The sequence below is a fragment of the Glandiceps talaboti genome, chromosome 12 (assembly GCF_964340395.1).
Source record: "Glandiceps talaboti chromosome 12, keGlaTala1.1, whole genome shotgun sequence".
Taxonomy (NCBI): Eukaryota; Metazoa; Hemichordata; class Enteropneusta; family Spengelidae; genus Glandiceps; species Glandiceps talaboti.
The window spans coordinates 5,878,938-5,904,166 of record NC_135560.1 but is presented as its reverse complement, the minus strand read 5'-3'; the positions used below and the strand labels follow the sequence as shown (position 1 = coordinate 5,904,166).

General features: G+C 43.3%; 16 non-coding genes and 13 pseudogenes across 16 annotated transcripts; all 29 read left to right on the top strand.

Moving 5' to 3' along the window:
- The first annotated feature begins 5,337 nt into the window (after nt 1-5,337).
- Nucleotides 5,338-5,456, top strand: LOC144443926 (5S ribosomal RNA). Its single transcript, XR_013481729.1, has one exon. It is a non-coding gene; the product is annotated as a 5S ribosomal RNA (ribosomal RNA).
- A 565-nt stretch (nt 5,457-6,021) lies between these two features.
- LOC144444021 (5S ribosomal RNA) lies at nt 6,022-6,140 on the top strand (annotated as a pseudogene).
- Nucleotides 6,141-6,705: 565 nt separating this feature from the next.
- LOC144444038 (5S ribosomal RNA) lies at nt 6,706-6,824 on the top strand (annotated as a pseudogene).
- An 843-nt stretch (nt 6,825-7,667) lies between these two features.
- LOC144444030 (5S ribosomal RNA) lies at nt 7,668-7,786 on the top strand (annotated as a pseudogene).
- Nucleotides 7,787-8,351: 565 nt separating this feature from the next.
- LOC144444020 (5S ribosomal RNA) lies at nt 8,352-8,470 on the top strand (annotated as a pseudogene).
- Nucleotides 8,471-9,034: 564 nt separating this feature from the next.
- LOC144443925 (5S ribosomal RNA) lies at nt 9,035-9,153 on the top strand. The gene has a single exon (XR_013481728.1). It is a non-coding gene; the product is annotated as a 5S ribosomal RNA (ribosomal RNA).
- Nucleotides 9,154-9,715: 562 nt separating this feature from the next.
- LOC144443924 (5S ribosomal RNA) lies at nt 9,716-9,834 on the top strand. The gene has a single exon (XR_013481727.1). It is a non-coding gene; the product is annotated as a 5S ribosomal RNA (ribosomal RNA).
- Nucleotides 9,835-10,399: 565 nt separating this feature from the next.
- Nucleotides 10,400-10,518, top strand: LOC144444004 (5S ribosomal RNA; annotated as a pseudogene).
- Nucleotides 10,519-11,081: 563 nt separating this feature from the next.
- Nucleotides 11,082-11,200, top strand: LOC144443923 (5S ribosomal RNA). The gene has a single exon (XR_013481726.1). It is a non-coding gene; the product is annotated as a 5S ribosomal RNA (ribosomal RNA).
- A 563-nt stretch (nt 11,201-11,763) lies between these two features.
- Nucleotides 11,764-11,882, top strand: LOC144444024 (5S ribosomal RNA; annotated as a pseudogene).
- Nucleotides 11,883-12,447: 565 nt separating this feature from the next.
- LOC144443954 (5S ribosomal RNA) lies at nt 12,448-12,566 on the top strand. The gene has a single exon (XR_013481755.1). It is a non-coding gene; the product is annotated as a 5S ribosomal RNA (ribosomal RNA).
- A 565-nt stretch (nt 12,567-13,131) lies between these two features.
- Nucleotides 13,132-13,250, top strand: LOC144443922 (5S ribosomal RNA). The gene has a single exon (XR_013481725.1). It is a non-coding gene; the product is annotated as a 5S ribosomal RNA (ribosomal RNA).
- Nucleotides 13,251-13,815: 565 nt separating this feature from the next.
- Nucleotides 13,816-13,934, top strand: LOC144444003 (5S ribosomal RNA; annotated as a pseudogene).
- Nucleotides 13,935-14,497: 563 nt separating this feature from the next.
- On the top strand, nt 14,498-14,616 carry LOC144443921 (5S ribosomal RNA). Its single transcript, XR_013481724.1, has one exon. It is a non-coding gene; the product is annotated as a 5S ribosomal RNA (ribosomal RNA).
- A 565-nt stretch (nt 14,617-15,181) lies between these two features.
- Nucleotides 15,182-15,300, top strand: LOC144444002 (5S ribosomal RNA; annotated as a pseudogene).
- Nucleotides 15,301-15,863: 563 nt separating this feature from the next.
- LOC144443920 (5S ribosomal RNA) lies at nt 15,864-15,982 on the top strand. Its single transcript, XR_013481723.1, has one exon. It is a non-coding gene; the product is annotated as a 5S ribosomal RNA (ribosomal RNA).
- A 563-nt stretch (nt 15,983-16,545) lies between these two features.
- Nucleotides 16,546-16,664, top strand: LOC144444023 (5S ribosomal RNA; annotated as a pseudogene).
- Nucleotides 16,665-17,229: 565 nt separating this feature from the next.
- On the top strand, nt 17,230-17,348 carry LOC144443953 (5S ribosomal RNA). Its single transcript, XR_013481754.1, has one exon. It is a non-coding gene; the product is annotated as a 5S ribosomal RNA (ribosomal RNA).
- A 563-nt stretch (nt 17,349-17,911) lies between these two features.
- On the top strand, nt 17,912-18,030 carry LOC144443919 (5S ribosomal RNA). Its single transcript, XR_013481722.1, has one exon. It is a non-coding gene; the product is annotated as a 5S ribosomal RNA (ribosomal RNA).
- A 563-nt stretch (nt 18,031-18,593) lies between these two features.
- Nucleotides 18,594-18,712, top strand: LOC144443951 (5S ribosomal RNA). The gene has a single exon (XR_013481752.1). It is a non-coding gene; the product is annotated as a 5S ribosomal RNA (ribosomal RNA).
- Nucleotides 18,713-19,275: 563 nt separating this feature from the next.
- On the top strand, nt 19,276-19,394 carry LOC144443918 (5S ribosomal RNA). Its single transcript, XR_013481721.1, has one exon. It is a non-coding gene; the product is annotated as a 5S ribosomal RNA (ribosomal RNA).
- Nucleotides 19,395-19,957: 563 nt separating this feature from the next.
- On the top strand, nt 19,958-20,076 carry LOC144443915 (5S ribosomal RNA). The gene has a single exon (XR_013481719.1). It is a non-coding gene; the product is annotated as a 5S ribosomal RNA (ribosomal RNA).
- Nucleotides 20,077-20,638: 562 nt separating this feature from the next.
- LOC144444037 (5S ribosomal RNA) lies at nt 20,639-20,757 on the top strand (annotated as a pseudogene).
- Nucleotides 20,758-21,321: 564 nt separating this feature from the next.
- On the top strand, nt 21,322-21,440 carry LOC144443934 (5S ribosomal RNA). Its single transcript, XR_013481736.1, has one exon. It is a non-coding gene; the product is annotated as a 5S ribosomal RNA (ribosomal RNA).
- Nucleotides 21,441-22,002: 562 nt separating this feature from the next.
- On the top strand, nt 22,003-22,121 carry LOC144444036 (5S ribosomal RNA; annotated as a pseudogene).
- A 564-nt stretch (nt 22,122-22,685) lies between these two features.
- LOC144443932 (5S ribosomal RNA) lies at nt 22,686-22,804 on the top strand. Its single transcript, XR_013481735.1, has one exon. It is a non-coding gene; the product is annotated as a 5S ribosomal RNA (ribosomal RNA).
- Nucleotides 22,805-23,368: 564 nt separating this feature from the next.
- Nucleotides 23,369-23,487, top strand: LOC144444026 (5S ribosomal RNA; annotated as a pseudogene).
- A 564-nt stretch (nt 23,488-24,051) lies between these two features.
- Nucleotides 24,052-24,170, top strand: LOC144443931 (5S ribosomal RNA). Its single transcript, XR_013481734.1, has one exon. It is a non-coding gene; the product is annotated as a 5S ribosomal RNA (ribosomal RNA).
- A 564-nt stretch (nt 24,171-24,734) lies between these two features.
- Nucleotides 24,735-24,853, top strand: LOC144444025 (5S ribosomal RNA; annotated as a pseudogene).
- Nucleotides 24,854-25,229: the final 376 nt, after the last annotated feature.

Below are 25,229 nucleotides of genomic sequence, written 5' to 3'. Positions count from 1 at the left end.
CTGTGTCTTCATTCATCCACTCTGGAACTCTCGCTATTTACATTCCAAAAACTATCTACTAGTTATACTGACGGCTCCTTTCGGACCCCCTAGCTCGGCCTTTTTACATACTGCTCAGGGCCATGGTTGAGGGCGCTGCCCTCATTTCACTAAACGCCTCCCTGTTTTATTAAAGGGACCAGATACCCCATTTAATTTTGTGTAGGGTCAAGTAGTGAAATCCGGACAACTCCCTCCTGAGCCAAACCAAAATTAGCAGACCATTTTCAAATAAACCAAAGGTCAAACTAGGTGAAACTTATAACTAAAATAAACCGAATTTTGCCAAAGGGGTCCAAGCCGTCTCTATATGGTTAAATAATATAAACAAAAGCTTTGTACATTTATTTACAATTTTAAGGGGGAGGGGGCAACCATCAAAGATAGGTTAACTCCCTTAACGAAAAGGGGGGGGAGGGACAACCATCAAAGATAGGTTTGTTTCCTTAATTTTATGGGGGGGGGGAACAACCATCATAGATAGGTTTGGTTCCAACTAGGCCTATTCTATACCTAACATTATGGGTCCTAAGTGAAGCCATAGAGGCACCGAGTGTTGGCCACCGTAGACTCTAGCAACCTGACAAGCGCGAGTCCACGGCGGTCAGCCATCAAGACCGCAACATATCCGATAAATGTGGGGGTGTTGGGTTTCGGCCCTCCAGGCACAGGAAAATATGGCGAGTCTGTCTCCAACAAGAGGCGATCCTCAGGGATTTTCCTGAGTGCTTCCACTTGGACCGTACAGAAACTGGTTACTCCAGGAGTGAAGCCAAAGTAACAGTTTCGAAATGCTCTGATCCAACGACATGTTGTACTCCAATCCCCGGAGAAGGCATGGAGGTGGATAGGTTGATTCGGACTGCAGTTCTCCTTGACAATTGCCAGTACAGAAGAACTTACACCCGCACCAATCCCAGGTGAAAGAAAACCCAAGAGGACGAGCAGGACTCTCCAATGCATTAAGACAGCCGGGGAGTCGACAGGGTGAAGACTAAATGCCCTGGGCACTGGCCTCCATCCCATGTCCTCACACAACTGCCTCAGCAACGGAGGGTACCTTTCCCCCACTTTAGACAAGGAGGGCACAAAAGCCTGACCATGTCTGATAAAGTAACCCAGTAGGTCACTAGCAGAGTCCCATGAGGAAACCCCCATGATCCAATGATGAAGTGCATCCATGGCCTGTTGCACCTCCCCAGTGTTCCATGGTTGGTTCCTCTCCCTGAACACAGATGGCACATGGAACCTGAAAACATGTTCCTTCAGTCTTTTTGTGCGCCCTCTGCACTCAGGGATGGGGCACTGCCAATACCCCTTAGGCAATCTATCACACTGGCCCTTGGCCGAAAAGAGGGGAGGTTTCCCCAGGCCCACTGGTAGAAACTGGCCTGCGGACCCTCCCCCAAAGGGTCCTCAACTCGATCCTGGCACCCAGCACAGTGCTTTAACTTAATAATAGTCTCAGCACCACTGTTAGCCACTCGAGGTGATGGCCCCAGGACACTTCTCATAACATTCCCCTCTGCCGGTAACTTTGATTTTATCTTAGCCACCCTTGGAGGGGACCTCTTAGCGGGAGCTGGCCTGCTAGGGGTTCGCAGGCGTTTCCGCCCCCGATTCTTTTTTCCTGACCTATACCTACTGGGTGGGGGACCGCCAAGGCTGGTCATCCCACCTGAAGAGGGGTGCGTGTCTTTGTTTGATGAGTTGGCTGCTAACTGGGGTGGGGGACTGCCAGGGCTGGTCATCCCACCCACAGTAATGGTGACTGCTCCAGTTGTTGCCTGATCTACCATGGGGAGTTCCACTTTCTGTGTTGAGGGGCCTGTTGGCAGAGGACCGAGGTCATCCTGCAGGGTTTCTGAGTGCGCAGACCCCTGCTGCCAACGGGCCACCTCTTCTGGATCATCCAGTCGGAGGTCCCTGGTCATAGTTGGTGTCTCCCACACAGGACCTCTGCACTGCCATTGTTGTTGCAGCTTCAACGGAACTTTATGGGGAAGATATCTCCCAATCCACTCTGGGGACATCCCCAAGAATTCGTGGGCCTCTTGGCATAGACTTTTGGCCCATCAGTCCCATTACTGTTTAACCGCCAACTCATACTGGTCTTTTAGCAGTTGTTCCCTCAGGTCACTCCGGAGGTTGAAACCATCCTTTGCCAGGCTAAAATGATGAGTTCCTGGACTTCCCCCAGGACACCTCTTCTGGTTTTCTCCTCAATTTGGTACCTATACTTCCGCCACAAGTTGGATTTTGGCTGGCGTCGTGAGGAAGTAGAGGGGCCCGGCACTTGAGGGGGGTCAACTCCAGATCCTGAGGGTCTCCTTTGATTTTCGTACTGCTTCCATTGTCGCTTATGGCCCTCTTCTGAAGATGACATTGTCTGTGGATGGAGCATAGATAGAGAGAACATGCAACAGTGTTAATGACAGTTTTGACAGGTGTAAGTTTTGTACCCCTGAGCCTGTTTGGCAGTGACCCCTACACATGACCCATGGCTTACGGCACTTACCCTTTGCTGTTGCTGACTCAAGTAAATACACACAATCTCCTACCTGATAAGAATGTACGCTTACTCGCAAGTCATAATCTCTCTTCATACGCTCCTGTGTCACTTTCAATTTTGACCGAGCTACCTCGAGAGCCATTCGGATTGCCTCCTCCAGGTCATAAACATATTGCTCGTGGCCTGAATGGGGGTCAACCCCCTCCTCTCTGAGGCCATAAATCAAGTCAGCGGGTTGGTTGACTTCCCTTCCCAGCATCAACTTGTTTGGTGTGAAACCAGTACGTCTGTTCACACATGACCTCAGAGCTCCAGCTATCTGTGGTAGGTGTTCATCCCAATTGCATTGAGACTTGTCCACGTAACATCTCACAGCATCCATTAGAGTTCTATTAAAATGTTCCACTTGGCCGTTCGCCGATGGTCTATAAGGAGTGGTCCTGGTCTTGTGGATGCTGAGAATTTCACAGATAGCTGCAAAGAGACGGCTCTCGAAGTTAGATCCTTGGTCAGTACATATCTCAAATGGGTAACCAAACCTCGAGAAGAAGGTGTTCACTGCTGCCAGCGCTGTTACTTCAGCGGTCTGTGAGGGCAGGGGTGTACACTCGACCCACTTAGAGAATTGGTCAACCATCATGAGTATGTATTCATTTCCCTGGTCAGTCTTTAGTAGTGGTCCTAGAAAATCCAAATGGACTCGTTCCATAGGCGAGCCTGCCTGGTAGCGAACCATTGGGAATTTAGCATGTCTGGTAGCCTTTTTGTTCTTATTTCAATTGGTGCAAGTGGCAATATATTTTCAGATGTCTTTTGACATCCCATACCAGAAATACTTATCCCGAATCTTCTGGATTGTTCTGGCTTCTCCCTGATGTCCAGAGGTTGGTAGGTCATGGTGCAAAGATATGACTTCTACATGCAGGGACTTGGGGATTACCAGAGTGTTCGGTTCATTCTTACCAAGGCATCGCCAGAGTACCCCATTCTGTAGATGGAAAGATTCACGGCTGATCCAATAGTACTTGGTGGCTGGTGCTTCAAGAAAAAGGTCACCCTTGTTTGGTTCGGTCTGGGACTCCAACCATGCCATTAGCACCTTCAAATTTGGATCTTGCGATTGGGTCTGGTGGAGGTCCCCATTAGTATGGCCCAGGAAAGCTATTCCTTGGTTGGGACCACTGTATTGGGTGATCATTGAAACCACCAAATTGACGGATCTCTACACCAGGGTACCAATCATCCTGTTTTCCTTCATCTCCATCTATTTCCTCTGGGTCCCTTTGTTGGATGTATTGTGGTTCCCAGGGCCAGGTAGGGGTCTCATTGGTGACCATTACTGGTTCAATCCTTGTTTCTGGTTCATTATGGAACAGTCCACTATCCTGAAGGCGGGGAGTAGCCAGCGGCACTGTGTCATCCACCTCTTCAGTGAATTTTGCCCAATTCTGATGGGCCTTAGTGCAGTAGCTACATCCGCGACAGGGGAGGTCTTCTAGGCTCACCTGGGGAGTAAATCCTTCACAGACTCTGCCATGTGGTATCCTTGAGAGGGCATCAGCGTTACTGTGCTTGTTTCCAGGTCGGTGTTTCACCGTGATATTATACTGGCTTAGTTCTTCTATCCATCGGGCAATTTGGCCTTGAGGTTCCTTGAAATTCAGAAGCCATACTACACTATTATGGTCTGTTCGTACCTCAAAATGGTTTCCTAAAAGGAAGTGCCGGTACTGCCTGGTGAATCGAACCACTGCCAGTAGTTCCTTCCTGGTGGTACAGTAACGTCTTTGTTCTGATGATAGGGCGTAACTGCCATAAGAAACCACCCTTTCTTGTCCCTCCTGTACTTGGATGAGTTCTGCCCCTATGGCAAAGTCTGAGGCATCAGTATCCAATATGAAGGGGTCTCTGGTATTTGCTAAAGTCAATACAGGGGCAGAGGATAAGGCCTGTTTAAGGTCCTCGAACGCAGAGTGCTGTTCTTTGCCCCAAATAAATGACTTCTTACCTGTGACCCCATATAATGGAACTGCTCTCTTGGCAAAGTCCTTGATGAAGTTTCGATGATAGTTGGCCAGACCTTAGAACTGCTCCACATGTTTGGAACTCTTGGGCGTAGGCAATCCTTAACTGGTTTCACTGCTTCTTCTTCCACTTCCACCTTTCCGTCTCTGATTACTCTTCCCAGGAACACTACCTGCCATTGAAACAGTTCACATTTTCGAGGTTTCAACTTTATTTGGTACTGTCTGAGTCGGTCAAAGACGGACCTGAGATTCTGGAGATGGTTGTCTTGATGATATCCTGGTATTGGGAACCTGTTTCGACGACCATCTCCAGAAAAGGCTGGGGAACCGAGACTATCCAAGTCATGATTATCGACACTTTCTTTTAATTCCGGATCCGCTCTAACTCCTCACCAGGTGTCAGCCAATGCAGCAGCCCAACAAAGACTATCAACTAGTGATTTAATGTACCGAACTTCTGTTTAAAAGTAACGTTTTCATAACGTATTTCAATACTGTGGGTTCTTTACTACTGTTGGGCAACTTGCAATTGAATGGTGTAAACAGTGCTAACTTTAGGATCACCTGTGACAGCCTGTCACTACGTACCTGTGCCGTGTAGAAACTTTTGATATGATATAGAAGTGTGAAATCTGTAAAGTATAGGATCTGGATTGTATTTTCGCACACCAACTGTACGTACATATTGAAGTTGTCATTGCTGAATAGTCAGAGTAGCACTTTTTAGTGATAAAAACCAAAGGTTCTGTTCAAAACCTTGTCTACGGCCATACTACGTGGAAAAAGCCGGTTCTCGTCCGATCACCGAAGCAAAGCTGCGTCGGGCATGGTTAGTACTTGAATGGGAGACCGTCTGGGAATACCATGTGCTGTAGACTTTTTGATTTTTTGACCTTTTCATTCTGTTTACCCATCATTCATCTCGTCTTTAATCACATATATTCTTAATTCGATGCCACACTCATTCGTATGGGGTAGTCTCATAGGCAGAGCCTCCAGCGGCAAAGGGCTGGGGAACCGAGGCTATCCAAGTCATGATTATCGGCCCTTCCTTTTAATTCCGCTCTAACTCCTCACCAGGTGTCAGCCAATGCAGCAGCCAAACAAACACTATCAACTAGCGGTTTAATGTACCGAACTTCTGTTTAAAAGTAACGTTTTCATAACGTATTTCAATACTGTGAGTTATTTACTACTGTTGGGTAACTTGCAATTGAATGGTGTAAACAGCGCCGACTTTAGGATCACCTGTGACAGCCTGTCACTACGTACCTGTGCCATGTAGAAACTTTTGATATGATATAGAAGTGTGAAATCTGTAAAGTATCGGATCTGGATTGTTTTTTCGCACACCAACTGTACGTACATATTGAAGTTGTCATTGCTGAATAGTCAGAGTAGCACTTTTTAGTGATAAATACCAAAGGTTCTGTTCAAAACCTTGTCTACGACCATACTACGTTTAAAAAGCCGGTTCTCGTCCGATCACCGAAGCAAAGCTGCGTCGGGCATGGTTAGTACTTGAATGGGAGACCGTCTGGGAATACCATGTGCTGTAGACTTTTTGATTTTTTGACCTTTTCATTCTGTTTACCCATCCTTCATCTCGTCTTTAATCACATATATTCTTAATTCGACGCCACAATCATTCGTTTGGGGTAGTCTCATAGGCAGAGTCTCAAGCGGCAAAAGGCGGGGGAACCGAGACTATCCAAGTCATGATTATCGGCCATTCCTTTTAATTCCGCTCTAACTCCTCACCAGGTGTCAGCCAATGCAGCAGTCCAACAAATACTATCAACTAGTGATTTAATGTACCGAACTTCTGTTTAAAAGTAATGTTTTCATAACGTATTTCAATACTGTGGGTTCTTTACTACTGTTGGGCAACTTGCAATTGAATGGTGTCAACAGTGCTAACTTTAGGATCACCTGTGACAGCCTGTCACTACGTACCTGTGCCGTGTAGAAACTTTTGATATGATATAGAAGTGTGAAATCTATAAAGTATCGGATCTGGATTGTATTTTCGCACACCAACTGTACGTACATATTGAAGTTGTCATTGCTGAATAGTCAGAGTAGCACTTTTTAGTGATAAATACCAAAGGTTCTGTTCAAAACCTTGTCTACGGCCATAATACGTGGAAAAAGCCGGTTCTCGTCCGATCACCGAAGCAAAGCTGCGTCGGGCATGGTTAGTACTTGAATGGGAGACCGTCTGGGAATAACATGTGCTGTAGACTATTTGATTTTTTGACCTTTTCATTCTATTTACCCATCATTCATCTCGTCTTTAATCACATATATTCTTAATTCGACGCCACAATCATTCGTTTGGGGTAGTCTCATAGGCAGAGCCTCAAGCGGCAAAAGGAGGGGGAACAGAGACTATCCAAGTCATGATTATCGGCCCTTCCTTTTAATTCCGCTCTAACTCCTCACCAGGTGTCAGCTAATGCAGCAGCCCAACAAACTCTATCAACTAGTGATTTAATGTACCGAACTTCTGGTTTAAAAGTAACGTTTCATAACGTATTTCAATAGTGTGGGTTCTTTACTACTATCTCGTCTTTAATCACATACATTATTAATTCGACGCCACACTCATTCGTTTGGGGTAGTCTCATAGGCAGAGCCTCAAACGGCAAAAGGCGGGGGAACCGAGACTATCCAAGTCATGATTATCGGGTCTTCCTTTTAATTCCGCTCTAACTCCTCAACAGGTGTCAGCCAATGCAGCAGCCCAACAAACACTATCAACTAGCGATTTAATGTACCGAACTTCTGTTTAAAAGTAACGTTTTCATAACGTATTTCAATACTATGGGTTCTTTACTACTGTTGGGCAACTTGCAATTGAATGGTGTAAACAGCGCCGACTTTAGGATCACCTGTGACAGACTGTCACTACGTACCTGTGCCATGTAGAAACTTTTGATATGATATAGAAGTGTGAAATCTGTAAAGTATCGGATCTGGATTGTATTTTCGCACACCAACTGTACGTACATATTGAAGTTGTCATTGCTGAATAGTCAGAGTAGCACTTTTTAGTGATAAATACAAAAGGTTCTGTTCAAAACCTTGTCTACGGCCATAATACGTGGAAAAAGCCGGTTCTCGTCCGATCACCGAAGCAAAGCTGCGTCGGGCATGGTTAGTACTTGAATGGGAGACCGTCTGGGAATACCATGTGCTGTAGACGTTTTGATTTTTTTACCTTTTCACTCTATTTACCCATCATTCATCTCGTCTTTAATCACATATATTCTTAATTCGACGCCACACTCATTCGTTTGGGGTAGTCTCATAGGCAGAGCCTCCAGTGGCAAAAGGCTGGGGAACCGAGACTATCCAAGTCATGATTATAGGCCCTTCCTTCTAATTCCGCTCTAACTCCTCACCAGGTGTCAGCCAATGCAGCAGCCCAACAAACACTTTCAACTAGCGATTTAATGAACCGAACTTCTGTTTAAAAGTAACGTTTTCATAACGTATTTCAATACTGTGGGTTCTTTACTACTGTTGGGCAACTTGCAATTGAATGGTGTCAACAGTGCTAACTTTAGGATCACCTGTGACAGCCTGTCACTACGTACCTGTGCCGTGTAGAAACTTTTGATATGATATAGAAGTGTGAAATCTATAAAGTATCGGATCTGGATTGTATTTTCGCACACCAACTGTACGTACATATTGAAGTTGTCATTGCTGAATAGTCAGAGTAGCACTTTTTAGTGATAAATACCAAAGGTTCTGTTCAAAACCTTGTCTACGACCATACTACGTTTAAAAAGCCGGTTCTCGTCCGATCACCGAAGCAAAGCTGCGTCGGGCATGGTTAGTACTTGAATGGGAGACCGTCTGGGAATACCATGTGCTGTAGACTTTTTGATTTTTTGACCTTTTCATTCTGTTTACCCATCCTTCATCTCGTCTTTAATCACATATATTCTTAATTCGACGCCACAATCATTCGTTTGGGGTAGTCTCATAGGCAGAGTCTCAAGCGGCAAAAGTCGGGGGAACCGAGACTATCCAAGTCATGATTATCGGCCCTTCCTTTTAATTCCGCTCTAACTCCTCACCAGGTGTCAGCCAATGCAGCAGTCCAACAAATACTATCAACTAGTGATTTAATGTACCGAACTTCTGTTTAAAAGTAACGTTTTCATAACGTATTTCAATAATATGGGTTCTTCACTACTGTTGGGCAACTTGCAATTGAATGGTGTAAACAGCGCCGACTTTAGGATCACCTGTGACAGCCTGTCACTACGTACCTGTGACATGTAGAAACTTTTGATATGATATGGAAGTGTGAAATCTATAAAGTATCGGATCTGGATTGTATTTTCGCACACCAACCGTACGTACATATTGAAGTTGTCATTGCTGAATAGTCAGAGTAGCACTTTTAGTGATAAATACCAAAGGTTCTGTTCAAAACCTTGTCTACGGCCATACTACGTGGAAAAAGCCGGTTCTCGTCCGATCACCGAAGCAAAGCTGCGTCGGGCATGGTTAGTACTTGAATGGGAGACCGTCTGGGAATACCATGTGCTGTAGACTTTTTGATTTTTGACCTTTTCATTCTATTTACCCATCATTCATCTCGTCTTTAATCACATACATTCTTAATTCGACGCCACACTCTTTCGTTTGGGGTAGTCTCATAGGCAGCCTCCAGTGGCAAAAGGCTAGGGAACCAAGACTATCCAAGTCATGATTATCGGCCCTTCCTTTTAATTCCGCTCTAACTCCTCACCAGGTGTCAGCCAATGCAGCAGCCCAACAAACACTTTCAACTAGCGATTTAATGTACCGAACTTCTGTTTAAAAGTAACGTTTTCATAACGTATTTCAATACTGTGGTTTGTTTACAACAATTGGGCAACTTGCAATTGAATGGTGTAAACAGCGCCGACTTTAGGATCACCTGTGACAGCCTGTCACTACGTACCTGTGCCGTGTAGAAACATTTGATATGATATAGAAGTGTGAAATCTATAAAGTATCGGATCTGGATTGTATTTTCGCACACCAACTGTACGTACATATTGAAGTTGTCATTGCTGAATAGTCAGAGTAGCACTTTTTAGTGATAAATACCAAAGGTTCTGTTCAAAACCTTGTCTACGGCCATACTACGTGGAAAAAGCCGGTTCTCGTCCGATCACCGAAGCAAAGCTGCGTCGGGCATGGTTAGTACTTGAATGGGAGACCGTCTGGGAATACCATGTGCTGTAGACTTTTTGATTTTTTGACCTTTTCATTCTATTTACCCATCATTCATCTCGTCTTTAATCACATACATTCTTAATTCGACGCCACACTCATTCGTTTGGGGTAGTCTCATAGGCAGAGCCTCCAGCGGCAAAAGGCTGGGGAACCGAGACTATCCAAGTCATGATTATCGGCCCTTCCTTTTAATTCCGCTCTAACTCCTTACCAGATGTCAGCCAATGCAGCAACCCAACAAACACTTTCAACTAGCGATTTCATGTACCGAACTTTCGTTTAAAAGTATCGTTTTCATAACGTATTTCAATACTGTGGGTTCTTTACTACTGTTGGGCAACTTGCAATTGAATGGTGTAAACAGCGCCGACTTTATGATCACCTGTGACAGCCTGTCACTACGTACCTGTGCCGTGTAGAAACTTTTGATATGATATAGAAGTGTGAAATCTATAAAGTATCGGATCTGGATTGTATTTTCGCACACCAACTATACGTACATATTGAAGTTGTCATTGCTGAATAGTCAGAGTAGCAGTTTTTTGTGATAAATACCAAAGGTTCTGTTCAAAACCTTGTCTACGGCCGTACTCCGTGGAAAAAGCCGGTTCTCGTCCGATCACCGAAGCAAAGCTGCGTCGGGCATGGTTAGTACTTGAATGGGAGACCGTCTGGGAATACCATGTGCTGTAGACTTTTTGATTTTTTGACCTTTTCATTCTATTTACCCATCATTCATCTCGTCATTAATCACATACATTCTTAATTCGACGCCACACTCATTCGTTTGGGGTAGTCTCATAGGCAGCCTCCAGTGGCAAAAGGCTGGGGAACCGAGACTATCCAAGTCATGATTATCGGCCCTTCCTTTTAATTCCGCTCTAAATCCTCACCAGGTGTCAGCCAATGCAACAGCCCAACAAACACTTTCAACTAGCGATTTAATGTACCGAACTTCTGTTTAAAAGTAACGTTTTCATAACGTATTTCAATACTGTGGTTTGTTTACAACAATTGGGCAACTTGCAATTGAATGGTGTAAACAGCGCCGACTTTAGGATCACCTGTGACAGCCTGTCACTACGTACCTGTGCCGTGTAGAAACATTTGATATGATATAGAAGTGTGAAATCTATAAAGTATCGGATCTGGATTGTATTTTCGCACACCAACTGTACGTACATATTGAAGTTGTCATTGCTGAATAGTCAGAGTAGCACTTTTTAGTGATAAATACCAAAGGTTCTGTTCAAAACCTTGTCTACGGCCATACTACGTGGAAAAAGCCGGTTCTCGTCCGATCACCGAAGCAAAGCTGCGTCGGGCATGGTTAGTACTTGAATGGGAGACCGTCTGGGAATACCATGTGCTGTAGACTTTTTGATTTTTTGACCTTTTCATTCTATTTACCCATCATTCATCTCGTCTTTAATCACATACATTCTTAATTCGACGCCACACTCATTCGTTTGGGGTAGTCTCATAGGCAGCCTCCAGCTGCAAAAGGCTAGGGAACCAAGACTATCCAAGTCATGATTATCGGCCCTTCCTTTTAATTCCGCTCTAACTCCTCACCAGGTGTCCGCCAATGCAGCAGCCCAACAAACACTTTCAACTAGCGATTTAATGTACCGAACTTCTGTTTAAAAGTAACGTTTTCATAACGTATTTCAATACTGTGGTTTGTTTACTACTGTTGGGCAACTTGCAATTGAATGGTGTAAACAGCGCCGACTTTAGGATCACCTGTGACAGCCTGTCACTACGTACCTGTGCCGTGTAGAAACTTTTGATATGATATAGAAGTGTGAAATCTATAAAGTATCGGATCTGGATTGTATTTTCGCACACCAACTGTACGTACATATTGAAGTTGTCATTGCTGAATAGTCAGAGTAGCACTTTTTAGTGATAAATACCAAAGGTTCTGTTCAAAACCTTGTCTACGGCCATACTCCGTGGAAAAAGCCGGTTCTCGTCCGATCACCGAAGCAAAGCTGCGTCGGGCATGGTTAGTACTTGAATGGGAGACCGTCTGGGAATGCTATGTGCTGTAGACTTTTTGATTTTTTGACCTTTTCATTCTATTTACCCATCATTCATATCGTCATTAATCACATACATTCTTAATTCGACGCCACACTCATTCGTTTGTGGTAGTCTCATAGGCAGAGCCTCCAGCGGCAAAAGGCTGGGGAACCGAGACTATCCAAGTCATGATTATCGGCCCTTCCTTTTAATTCCGCTCTAACTCCTCACCAGATGTCAGCCAATGCAGCAACCCAACAAACACTTTCAACTAGCGATTTCATGTACCGAACTTTCGTTTAAAAGTAACGTTTTCATAACGTATTTCAATACTGTGGGTTCTTTACTACTGTTGGGCAACTTGCAATTGAATGGTGTAAACAGCGCCGACTTTATGATCACCTGTGACAGCCTGTCACTACGTACCTGTGCCGTGTAGAAACTTTTGATATGATATAGAAGTGTGAAATCTATAAAGTATCGGATCTGGATTGTATTTTCGCACACCAACTATACGTACATATTGAAGTTGTCATTGCTGAATAGTCAGAGTAGCAGTTTTTTGTGATAAATACCAAAGGTTCTGTTCAAAACCTTGTCTACGGCCATACTCCGTGGAAAAAGCCGGTTCTCGTCCGATCACCGAAGCAAAGCTGCGTCGGGCATGGTTAGTACTTGAATGGGAGACCGTCTGGGAATACCATGTGCTGTAGACTTTTTGATTTTTTGACCTTTTCATTCTATTTACCCATCATTCATCTCGTCATTAATCACATACATTCTTAATTCGACGCCACACTCATTCGTTTGGGGTAGTCTCATAGGCAGAGCCTCCAGTGGCAAAAGGCTGGTGAACCGAGACTATCCAAGTCATGATTATCGGCCCTTCCTTTTAATTCCGCTCTAACTCCTCACCAGGTGTCAGCCAATGCAGCAGCCCAACAAACACTTTCAACTAGCGATTTAATGTACCGAACTTCTGTTTAAAAGTAACGTTTTCATAACGTATTTCAATACTGTGGTTTGTTTACAACAATTGGGCAACTTGCAATTGAATGGTGTAAACAGCGCCGACTTTAGGATCACCTGTGACAGCCTGTCACTACGTACCTGTGCCGTGTAGAAACATTTGATATGATATAGAAGTGTGAAATCTATAAAGTATCGGATCTGGATTGTATTTTCGCACACCAACTGTACGTACATATTGAAGTTGTCATTGCTGAATAGTCAGAGTAGCACTTTTTAGTGATAAATACCAAAGGTTCTGTTCAAAACCTTGTCTACGGCCATACTACGTGGAAAAAGCCGGTTCTCGTCCGATCACCGAAGCAAAGCTGCGTCGGGCATGGTTAGTACTTGAATGGGAGACCGTCTGGGAATACCATGTGCTGTAGACTTTTTGATTTTTTGACCTTTTCATTCTATTTACCCATCATTCATCTCGTCTTTAATCACATACATTCTTAATTCGACGCCACACTCATTCGTTTGGGGTAGTCTCATAGGCAGAGCCTCCAGCGGCAAAAGGCTGGGGAACCGAGACTATCCAAGTCATGATTATCGGCCCTTCCTTTTAATTCCGCTCTAACTCCTTACCAGATGTCAGCCAATGCAGCAACCCAACAAACACTTTCAACTAGCGATTTCATGTACCGAACTTTCGTTTAAAAGTAACGTTTTCATAACGTATTTCAATACTGTGGGTTCTTTACTACTGTTGGGCAACTTGCAATTGAATGGTGTAAACAGCGCCGACTTTATGATCACCTGTGACAGCCTGTCACTACGTACCTGTGCCGTGTAGAAACTTTTGATATGATATAGAAGTGTGAAATCTATAAAGTATCGGATCTGGATTGTATTTTCGCACACCAACTATACGTACATATTGAAGTTGTCATTGCTGAATAGTCAGAGTAGCAGTTTTTTGTGATAAATACCAAAGGTTCTGTTCAAAACCTTGTCTACGGCCGTACTCCGTGGAAAAAGCCGGTTCTCGTCCGATCACCGAAGCAAAGCTGCGTCGGGCATGGTTAGTACTTGAATGGGAGACCGTCTGGGAATACCATGTGCTGTAGACTTTTTGATTTTTTGACCTTTTCATTCTATTTACCCATCATTCATCTCGTCATTAATCACATACATTCTTAATTCGACGCCACACTCATTCGTTTGGGGTAGTCTCATAGGCAGCCTCCAGTGGCAAAAGGCTGGGGAACCGAGACTATCCAAGTCATGATTATCGGCCCTTCCTTTTAATTCCGCTCTAAATCCTCACCAGGTGTCAGCCAATGCAACAGCCCAACAAACACTTTCAACTAGCGATTTAATGTACCGAACTTCTGTTTAAAAGTAACGTTTTCATAACGTATTTCAATACTGTGGTTTGTTTACAACAATTGGGCAACTTGCAATTGAATGGTGTAAACAGCGCCGACTTTAGGATCACCTGTGACAGCCTGTCACTACGTACCTGTGCTGTGTAGAAACATTTGATATGATATAGAAGTGTGAAATCTATAAAGTATCGGATCTGGATTGTATTTTCGCACACCAACTGTACGTACATATTGAAGTTGTCATTGCTGAATAGTCAGAGTAGCACTTTTTAGTGATAAATACCAAAGGTTCTGTTCAAAACCTTGTCTACGGCCATACTACGTGGAAAAAGCCGGTTCTCGTCCGATCACCGAAGCAAAGCTGCGTCGGGCATGGTTAGTACTTGAATGGGAGACCGTCTGGGAATACCATGTGCTGTAGACTTTTTGATTTTTTGACCTTTTCATTCTATTTACCCATCATTCATCTCGTCTTTAATCACATACATTCTTAATTCGACGCCACACTCATTCGTTTGGGGTAGTCTCATAGGCAGAGCCTCCAGCGGCAAAAGGCTGGGGAACCGAGACTATCCAAGTCATGATTATCGGCCCTTCCTTTTAATTCCGCTCTAACTCCTTACCAGATGTCAGCCAATGCAGCAACCCAACAAACACTTTCAACTAGCGATTTCATGTACCGAACTTTCGTTTAAAAGTAACGTTTTCATAATGTATTTCAATACTGTGGGTTCTTTACTACTGTTGGGCAACTTGCAATTGAATGGTGTAAACAGCGCCGACTTTATGATCACCTGTGACAGCCTGTCACTACGTACCTGTGCCGTGTAGAAACTTTTGATATGATATAGAAGTGTGAAATCTATAAAGTATCGGATCTGGATTGTATTTTCGCACACCAACTATACGTACATATTGAAGTTGTCATTGCTGAATAGTCAGAGTAGCAGTTTTTTGTGATAAATACCAAAGGTTCTGTTCAAAACCTTGTCTACGGCCGTACTCCGTGGAAAAAGCCGGTTCTCGTCCGATCACCGAAGCAAAGCTGCGTCGGGCATGGTTAGTACTTGAATGGGAGACCGTCTGGGAATACCATGTGCTGTAGACTTTTTGATTTTTTGACCTTTTCATTCTATTTACCCATCATTCATCTCGTCATTAATCACATACATTCTTAATTCGACGCCACACTCATTCGTTTGGGGTAGTCTCATAGGCAGCCTCCAGTGGCAAAAGGCTGGGGAACCGAGACTATCCAAGTCATGATTATCGGCCCTTCCTTTTAATTCCGCTCTAAATCCTCACCAGGTGTCAGCCAATGCAACAGCCCAACAAACACTTTCAACTAGCGATTTAATGTACCGAACTTCTGTTTAAAAGTAACGTTTTCATAACGTATTTCAATACTGTGGTTTGTTTACAACAATTGGGCAACTTGCAATTGAATGGTGTAAACAGCGCCGACTTTAGGATCACCTGTGACAGCCTGTCACTACGTACCTGTGCTGTGTAGAAACATTTGATATGATATAGAAGTGTGAAATCTATAAAGTATCGGATCTGGATTGTATTTTCGCACACCAACTGTACGTACATATTGAAGTTGTCATTGCTGAATAGTCAGAGTAGCACTTTTTAGTGATAAATACCAAAGGTTCTGTTCAAAACCTTGTCTACGGCCATACTACGTGGAAAAAGCCGGTTCTCGTCCGATCACCGAAGCAAAGCTGCGTCGGGCATGGTTAGTACTTGAATGGGAGACCGTCTGGGAATACCATGTGCTGTAGACTTTTTGATTTTTTGACCTTTTCATTCTATTTACCCATCATTCATCTCGTCTTTAATCACATACATTCTTAATTCGACGCCACACTCATTCGTTTGGGGTAGTCTCATAGGCAGCCTCCAGCTGCAAAAGGCTAGGGAACCAAGACTATCCAAGTCATGATTATCGGCCCTTCCTTTTAATTCCGCTCTAACTCCTCACCAGGTGTCCGCCAATGCAGCAGCCCAACAAACACTTTCAACTAGCGATTTAATGTACCGAACTTCTGTTTAAAAGTAACGTTTTCATAACGTATTTCAATACTGTGGTTTGTTTACTACTGTTGGGCAACTTGCAATTGAATGGTGTAAACAGCGCCGACTTTAGGATCACCTGTGACAGCCTGTCACTACGTACCTGTGCCGTGTAGAAACTTTTGATATGATATAGAAGTGTGAAATCTATAAAGTATCGGATCTGGATTGTATTTTCGCACACCAACTGTACGTACATATTGAAGTTGTCATTGCTGAATAGTCAGAGTAGCACTTTTTAGTGATAAATACCAAAGGTTCTGTTCAAAACCTTGTCTACGGCCATACTCCGTGGAAAAAGCCGGTTCTCGTCCGATCACCGAAGCAAAGCTGCGTCGGGCATGGTTAGTACTTGAATGGGAGACCGTCTGGGAATGCTATGTGCTGTAGACTTTTTGATTTTTTGACCTTTTCATTCTATTTACCCATCATTCATATCGTCATTAATCACATACATTCTTAATTCGACGCCACACTCATTCGTTTGTGGTAGTCTCATAGGCAGAGCCTCCAGCGGCAAAAGGCTGGGGAACCGAGACTATCCAAGTCATGATTATCGGCCCTTCCTTTTAATTCCGCTCTAACTCCTCACCAGATGTCAGCCAATGCAGCAACCCAACAAACACTTTCAACTAGCGATTTCATGTACCGAACTTTCGTTTAAAAGTAACGTTTTCATAACGTATTTCAATACTGTGGGTTCTTTACTACTGTTGGGCAACTTGCAATTGAATGGTGTAAACAGCGCCGACTTTATGATCACCTGTGACAGCCTGTCACTACGTACCTGTGCCGTGTAGAAACTTTTGATATGATATAGAAGTGTGAAATCTATAAAGTATCGGATCTGGATTGTATTTTCGCACACCAACTATACGTACATATTGAAGTTGTCATTGCTGAATAGTCAGAGTAGCAGTTTTTTGTGATAAATACCAAAGGTTCTGTTCAAAACCTTGTCTACGGCCATACTCCGTGGAAAAAGCCGGTTCTCGTCCGATCACCGAAGCAAAGCTGCGTCGGGCATGGTTAGTACTTGAATGGGAGACCGTCTGGGAATACCATGTGCTGTAGACTTTTTGATTTTTTGACCTTTTCATTCTATTTACCCATCATTCATCTCGTCATTAATCACATACATTCTTAATTCGACGCCACACTCATTCGTTTGGGGTAGTCTCATAGGCAGAGCCTCCAGTGGCAAAAGGCTGGTGAACCGAGACTATCCAAGTCATGATTATCGGCCCTTCCTTTTAATTCCGCTCTAACTCCTCACCAGGTGTCAGCCAATGCAGCAGCCCAACAAACACTTTCAACTAGCGATTTAATGTACCGAACTTCTGTTTAAAAGTAACGTTTTCATAACGTATTTCAATACTGTGGGTTCTTTACTACTGTTGGGCAACTTGCAATTGAATGGTGTAAACAGCGCCGACTTTATGATCACTTGTGACAGCCTGTCACTACGTACCTGTGCCGTGTAGAAATTTTTGATATATTTAGAAGTGTGAAATCTATAAAGTATCGGATCTGGATTGTATTTTCGCACACCAACTATACGTACATATTGAAGTTGTCATTGCTGAATAGTCAGAGTAGCACTTTTAGTGATAAATACCAAAGGTTCTGTTCAAAACCTTGTCTACGGCCATACTACGTGGAAAAAGCCGGTTCTCGTCCGATCACCGAAGCAAAGCTGCGTCGGGCATGGTTAGTACTTGAATGGGAGACCGTCTGGGAATACCATGTGCTGTAGACTTTTTGATTTTTTGACCTTTTCATTCTATTTACCCATCATTCATCTCGTCTTTAATCACATACATTCTTAATTCGACGCCACACTCATTCGTTTGGGGTAGTCTCATAGGCAGCCTCCAGTGGCAAAAGGCTAGGGAACCAAGACTATCCAAGTCATGATTATCGGCCCTTCCTTTTAATTCCGCTCTAACTCCTCACCAGATGTCAGCCAATGCAGCAACCCAACAAACACTTTCAACTAGCGATTTCATGTACCGAACTTTCGTTTAAAAGTAACGTTTTCATAACGTATTTCAATACTGTGGGTTCTTTACTACTGTTGGGCAACTTGCAATTGAATGGTGTAAACAGCGCCGACTTTATGATCACCTGTGACAGCCTGTCACTACGTACCTGTGCCGTGTAGAAACTTTTGATATGATATAGAAGTGTGAAATCTATAAAGTATCGGATCTGGATTGTATTTTCGCACACCAACTATACGTACATATTGAAGTTGTCATTGCTGAATAGTCAGAGTAGCAGTTTTTTGTGATAAATACCAAAGGTTCTGTTCAAAACCTTGTCTACGGCCATACTCCGTGGAAAAAGCCGGTTCTCGTCCGATCACCGAAGCAAAGCTGCGTCGGGCATGGTTAGTACTTGAATGGGAGACCGTCTGGGAATACCATGTGCTGTAGACTTTTTGATTTTTTGACCTTTTCATTCTATTTACCCATCATTCATCTCGTCATTAATCACATACATTCTTAATTCGACGCCACACTCATTCGTTTGGGGTAGTCTCATAGGCAAAGCCTCCAGTGGCAAAAGGCTGGTGAACCGAGACTATCCAAGTCATGATTATCGGCCCTTCCTTTTAATTCCGCTCTAACTCCTCACCAGGTGTCAGCCAATGCAGCAGCCCAACAAACACTTTCAACTAGCGATTTAATGTACCGAACTTCTGTTTAAAAGTAACGTTTTCATAACGTATTTCAATACTGTGGGTTCTTTACTACTGTTGGGCAACTTGCAATTGAATGGTGTAAACAGCGCCGACTTTATGATCACTTGTGACAGCCTGTCACTACGTACCTGTGCCGTGTAGAAATTTTTGATATATTTAGAAGTGTGAAATCTATAAAGTATCGGATCTGGATTGTATTTTCGCACACCAACTATACGTACATATTGAAGTTGTCATTGCTGAATAGTCAGAGTAGCACTTTTAGTGATAAATACCAAAGGTTCTGTTCAAAACCTTGTCTACGGCCATACTACGTGGAAAAAGCCGGTTCTCGTCCGATCACCGAAGCAAAGCTGCGTCGGGCATGGTTAGTACTTGAATGGGAGACCGTCTGGGAATACCATGTGCTGTAGACTTTTTGATTTTTTGACCTTTTCATTCTATTTACCCATCATTCATCTCGTCTTTAATCACATACATTCTTAATTCGACGCCACACTCTTTCGTTTGGGGTAGTCTCATAGGCAGCCTCCAGTGGCAAAAGGCTAGGGAACCAAGACTATCCAAGTCACGATTATCGGCCCTTCCTTTTAATTCCGCTCTAACTCCTCACCAGGTGTCAGCCAATGCAGCAGCCCAACAAACACTTTCAACTAGCGATTTAATGTACCGAACTTCTGTTTAAAAGTAACGTTTTCATAACGTATTTCAATAGTGTGGTTTGTTTACTACTGTTGGGGAACTTGCAATTGAATGGTGTAAACAGCGCCGACTTTAGGATCACCTGTGATAGCCTGTCACTACGTACCTGTGCCGTGTAGAAACATTTGATATGATATAGAAGTGTGAAATCTATAAAGTATCGGATCTGGATTGTATTTTCGCACACCAACTGTACGTACATATTGAAGTTGTCATTGCTGAATAGTCAGAGTAGCACTTTTTAGTGATAAATACCAAAGGTTCTGTTCAAAACCTTGTCTACGGCCATACTACGTGGAAAAAGCCGGTTCTCGTCCGATCACCGAAGCAAAGCTGCGTCGGGCATGGTTAGTACTTGAATGGGAGACCGTCTGGGAATACCATGTGCTGTAGACTTTTTGATTTTTTGACCTTTTCATTCTATTTACCCATCATTCATCTCGTCTTTAATCACATACATTCTTAATTCGACGCCACACTCATTCGTTTGGGGTAGTCTCATAGGCAGCCTCCAGCGGCAAAAGGCTAGGGAACCAAGACTATCCAAGTCATGATTATCGGCCCTTCCTTTTAATTCCGCTCTAACTCCTCACCAGGTGTCAGCCAATGCAGCAGCCCAACAAACACTTTCAATTAGCGATTTAATGTACCGAACTTCTGTTTAAAAGTAACGTTTTCATAACGTATTTCAATAATATGGGTTCTTTACTACTGTTGGGCAACTTGCAATTGAATGGTGTAAACAGCGCCGACTTTAGGATCACCTGTGACAGCCTGTCACTACGTACCTGTGCCGTGTAGAAATTTTTGATATATTTAGAAGTGTGAAATCTATAAAGTATCGGATCTGGATTGTATTTTCGCACACCAACTATACGTACATATTGAAGTTGTCATTGCTGAATAGTCAGAGTAGCACGTTTTAGTGATAAATACCAAAGGTTCTGTTCAAAACTATGTCTACGGCCATTATACGTGGAAAAAGCCGGTTCTCGTCCGATCACCGAAGCAAAGCTGCGTCGGGCATGGTTAGTACTTGAATGGGAGACCGTCTGGGAATACCATGTGCTGTAGACTTTTTGATTTTTTGACCTTTTCATTCTATTTACCCATCATTCATCTCGTCATTAATCACATGCATTCTTAATTCGACGCCACACTCATTCGTTTGGGGTAGTCTCATAGGCAGAGCCTCCAGCGGCAAAAGGCTGGGGAACCGAGACTATCCAAGTCATGATTATCGGCCCTTCCTTTTAATTCCGCTCTAACTCCTCACCAGGTGTCAGCCAATGCAGCAGCCCAACAAACACTTTCAACTAGCGATTTAATGTACCGAACTTCTGTTTAAAAGTAATGTTTTCATAACGTATTTCAATACTGTGGGTTCTTTACTACTGTTAGGCAACTTGCAATTGAATGGTGTAAGCAGCGCCGACTTTAGGATCACCTGTGACAGCCTGTCACTACGTACCTGTGCCGTGTAGAAATTTTTGATATATTTAGAAGTGTGAAATCTATAAAGTATCGGATCTGGATTGTATTTTCGCACACCAACTATACGTACATATTGAAGTTGTCATTGCTGAATAGTCAGAGTAGCACTTTTTAGTGATAAATACCAAAGGTTCTATCCAAACCCTTGTCTATGGCCATACTACGTGGAAAAAGCCGGTTCTCGTCCGATCACCGAAGCAAAGCTGCGTCGGGCATGGTTAGTACTTGAATGGGAGACCGTCTGGGAATACCATGTGCTGTAGACTTTTTGATTTTTTGACCTTTTCATTCTATTTACCCATCATTCATCTCGTCTTTAATCACATACATTCTTAATTCGACGCCACACTCATTCGTTTGGGGTAGTCTCATAGGCAGCCTCCAGCGGCAAAAGGCTAGGGAACCAAGACTATCCAAGTCATGATTATCGGCCCTTCCTTTTAATTCCGCTCTAACTCCTCACCAGGTGTCAGCCAATGCAGCAGCCCAACAAACACTTTCAATTAGCGATTTAATGTACCGAACTTCTGTTTAAAAGTAACGTTTTCATAACGTATTTCAATAATATGGGTTCTTTACTACTGTTGGGCAACTTGCAATTGAATGGTGTAAACAGCGCCGACTTTAGGATCACCTGTGACAGCCTGTCACTACGTACCTGTGCCGTGTAGAAATTTTTGATATATTTAGAAGTGTGAAATCTATAAAGTATCGGATCTGGATTGTATTTTCGCACACCAACTATACGTACATATTGAAGTTGTCATTGCTGAATAGTCAGAGTAGCACGTTTTAGTGATAAATACCAAAGGTTCTGTTCAAAACAATGTCTACGGCCATTATACGTGGAAAAAGCCGGTTCTCGTCCGATCACCGAAGCAAAGCTGCGTCGGGCATGGTTAGTACTTGAATGGGAGACCGTCTGGGAATACCATGTGCTGTAGACTTTTTGATTTTTTGACCTTTTCATTCTATTTACCCATCATTCATCTCGTCATTAATCACATGCATTCTTAATTCGACGCCACACTCATTCGTTTGGGGTAGTCTCATAGGCAGAGCCTCCAGCGGCAAAAGGCTGGGGAACCGAGACTATCCAAGTCATGATTATCGGCCCTTCCTTTTAATTCCGCTCTAACTCCTCACCAGGTGTCAGCCAATGCAGCAGCCCAACAAACACTTTCAACTAGCGATTTAATGTACCGAACTTCTGTTTAAAAGTAATGTTTTCATAACGTATTTCAATACTGTGGGTTCTTTACTACTGTTAGGCAACTTGCAATTGAATGGTGTAAGCAGCGCCGACTTTAGGATCACCTGTGACAGCCTGTCACTACGTACCTGTGCCGTGTAGAAATTTTTGATATATTTAGAAGTGTGAAATCTATAAAGTATCGGATCTGGATTGTATTTTCGCACACCAACTATACGTACATATTGAAGTTGTCATTGCTGAATAGTCAGAGTAGCACTTTTTAGTGATAAATACCAAAGGTTCTATCCAAACCCTTGTCTATGGCCATACTACGTGGAAAAAGCCGGTTCTCGTCCGATCACCGAAGCAAAGCTGCGTCGGGCATGGTTAGTACTTGAATGGGAGACCGTCTGGGAATACCATGTGCTGTAGACTTTTTGATTTTTTGACCTTTTCATTCTATTTACCCATCATTCATCTCGTCTTTAATCACATACATTCTTAATTCGACGCCTCACTCATTCGTTTGTGGTAGTCTCATAGGCAGAGCCTCCAGCGGCAAAAGGCTAGGGAACCAAGACTATCCAAGTCATGATTATCGGCCCTTCCTTTTAATTCCGCTCTAACTCCTCACCAGGTGTCAGCCAATGCAGCAGCCCAACAAACACTTTCAACTAGCGATTTAATGTACCGAACTTCTGTTTAAAAGTAACGTTTTCATAACGTATTTCAATAATATGGGTTCTTTACTACTGTTGGGCAACTTGCAATTGAATGGTGTAAACAGCGCCGACTTTATGATCACCTGTGACAGCCTGTCACTACGTACCTGTGCCGTGTAGAAATTTTTGATATATTTAGAAGTGTGAAATCTATAAAGTATCGGATCTGGATTGTATTTTCGCACACCAACTATACGTACATATTGAAGTTGTCATTGCTGAATAGTCAGAGTAGCACTTTTTAGTGATAAATACCAAAGGTTCTATCCAAAACCTTGTCTATGGCCATACTACGTGGAAAAAGCCGGTTCTCGTCCGATCACCGAAGCAGAGCTGCGTCGGGCATGGTTAGTACTTGAATGGGAGACCGTCTGGGAATACCATGTGCTGTAGACTTTTTGATTTTTTGACATTTTCATTCTATTTACCCATCATTCATCTCGTCTTTAATCACATACATTCTTAATTCGACGCCTCACTCATTCGTTTGTGGTAGTCTCATAGGCAGAGCCTCCAGCGGCAAAAGGCTAGGGAACCAAGACTATCCAAGTCATGATTATCGGCCCTTCCTTTTAATTCCGCTCTAACTCCTCACCAGGTGTCAGCCAATGCAGCAGCCCAACAAACACTTTCAACTAGCGATTTAATGTACCGAACTTCTGTTTAAAAGTAATGTTTTCATAACGTATTTCAATACTGTGGGTTCTTTACTACTGTTAGGCAACTTGCAATTGAATGGTGTAAACAGCGCCGACTTTAGGATCACCTGTGACAGCCTGTCACTACGTACCTGTGCCGTGTAGAAATTTTTGATATATTTAGAAGTGTGAAATCTATAAAGTATCGGATCTGGATTGTATTTTCGCACACCAACTATACGTACATATTGAAGTTGTCATTGCTGAATAGTCAGAGTAGCACTTTTTAGTGATAAATACCAAAGGTTCTATCCAAACCCTTGTCTATGGCCATACTACGTGGAAAAAGCCGGTTCTCGTCCGATCACCGAAGCAAAGCTGCGTCGGGCATGGTTAGTACTTGAATGGGAGACCGTCTGGGAATACCATGTGCTGTAGACTTTTTGATTTTTTGACCTTTTCATTCTATTTACCCATCATTCATCTCGTCTTTAATCACATACATTCTTAATTCGACGCCACACTCATTCGTTTGTGGTAGTCTCATAGGCAGAGCCTCCAGCGGCAAAAGGCTAGGGAACCAAGACTATCCAAGTCATGATTATCGGCCCTTCCTTTTAATTCCACTCTAACTCCTCACCAGGTGTCAGCCAATGCAGCAGCCCAACAAACACTTTCAACTAGCGATTTAATGTACCGAACTTCTGTTTAAAAGTAACGTTTTCATAACGTATTTCAATAATATGGGTTCTTTACTACTGTTGGGCAACTTGCAATTGAATGGTGTAAACAGCGCCGACTTTATGATCACCTGTGACAGCCTGTCACTACGTACCTGTGCCGTGTAGAAATTTTTGATATATTTAGAAGTGTGAAATCTATAAAGTATCGGATCTGGATTGTATTTTCGCACACCAACTATACGTACATATTGAAGTTGTCATTGCTGAATAGTCAGAGTAGCACTTTTTAGTGATAAATACCAAAGGTTCTATCCAAAACCTTGTCTATGGCCATACTACGTGGAAAAAGCCGGTTCTCGTCCGATCACCGAAGCAGAGCTGCGTCGGGCATGGTTAGTACTTGAATGGGAGACCGTCTGGGAATACCATGTGCTGTAGACTTTTTGATTTTTTGACATTTTCATTCTATTTACCCATCATTCATCTCGTCTTTAATCACATACATTCTTAATTCGACGCCTCACTCATTCGTTTGTGGTAGTCTCATAGGCAGAGCCTCCAGCGGCAAAAGGCTAGGGAACCAAGACTATCCAAGTCATGATTATCGGCCCTTCCTTTTAATTCCGCTCTAACTCCTCACCAGGTGTCAGCCAATGCAGCAGCCCAACAAACACTTTCAACTAGCGATTTAATGTACCGAACTTCTGTTTAAAAGTAACGTTTTCATCACGTATTTCAATAATATGGGTTCTTTACTACTGTTGGGCAACTTGCAATTGAATGGTGTAAACAGCGCCGACTTTAGGATCACCTGTGA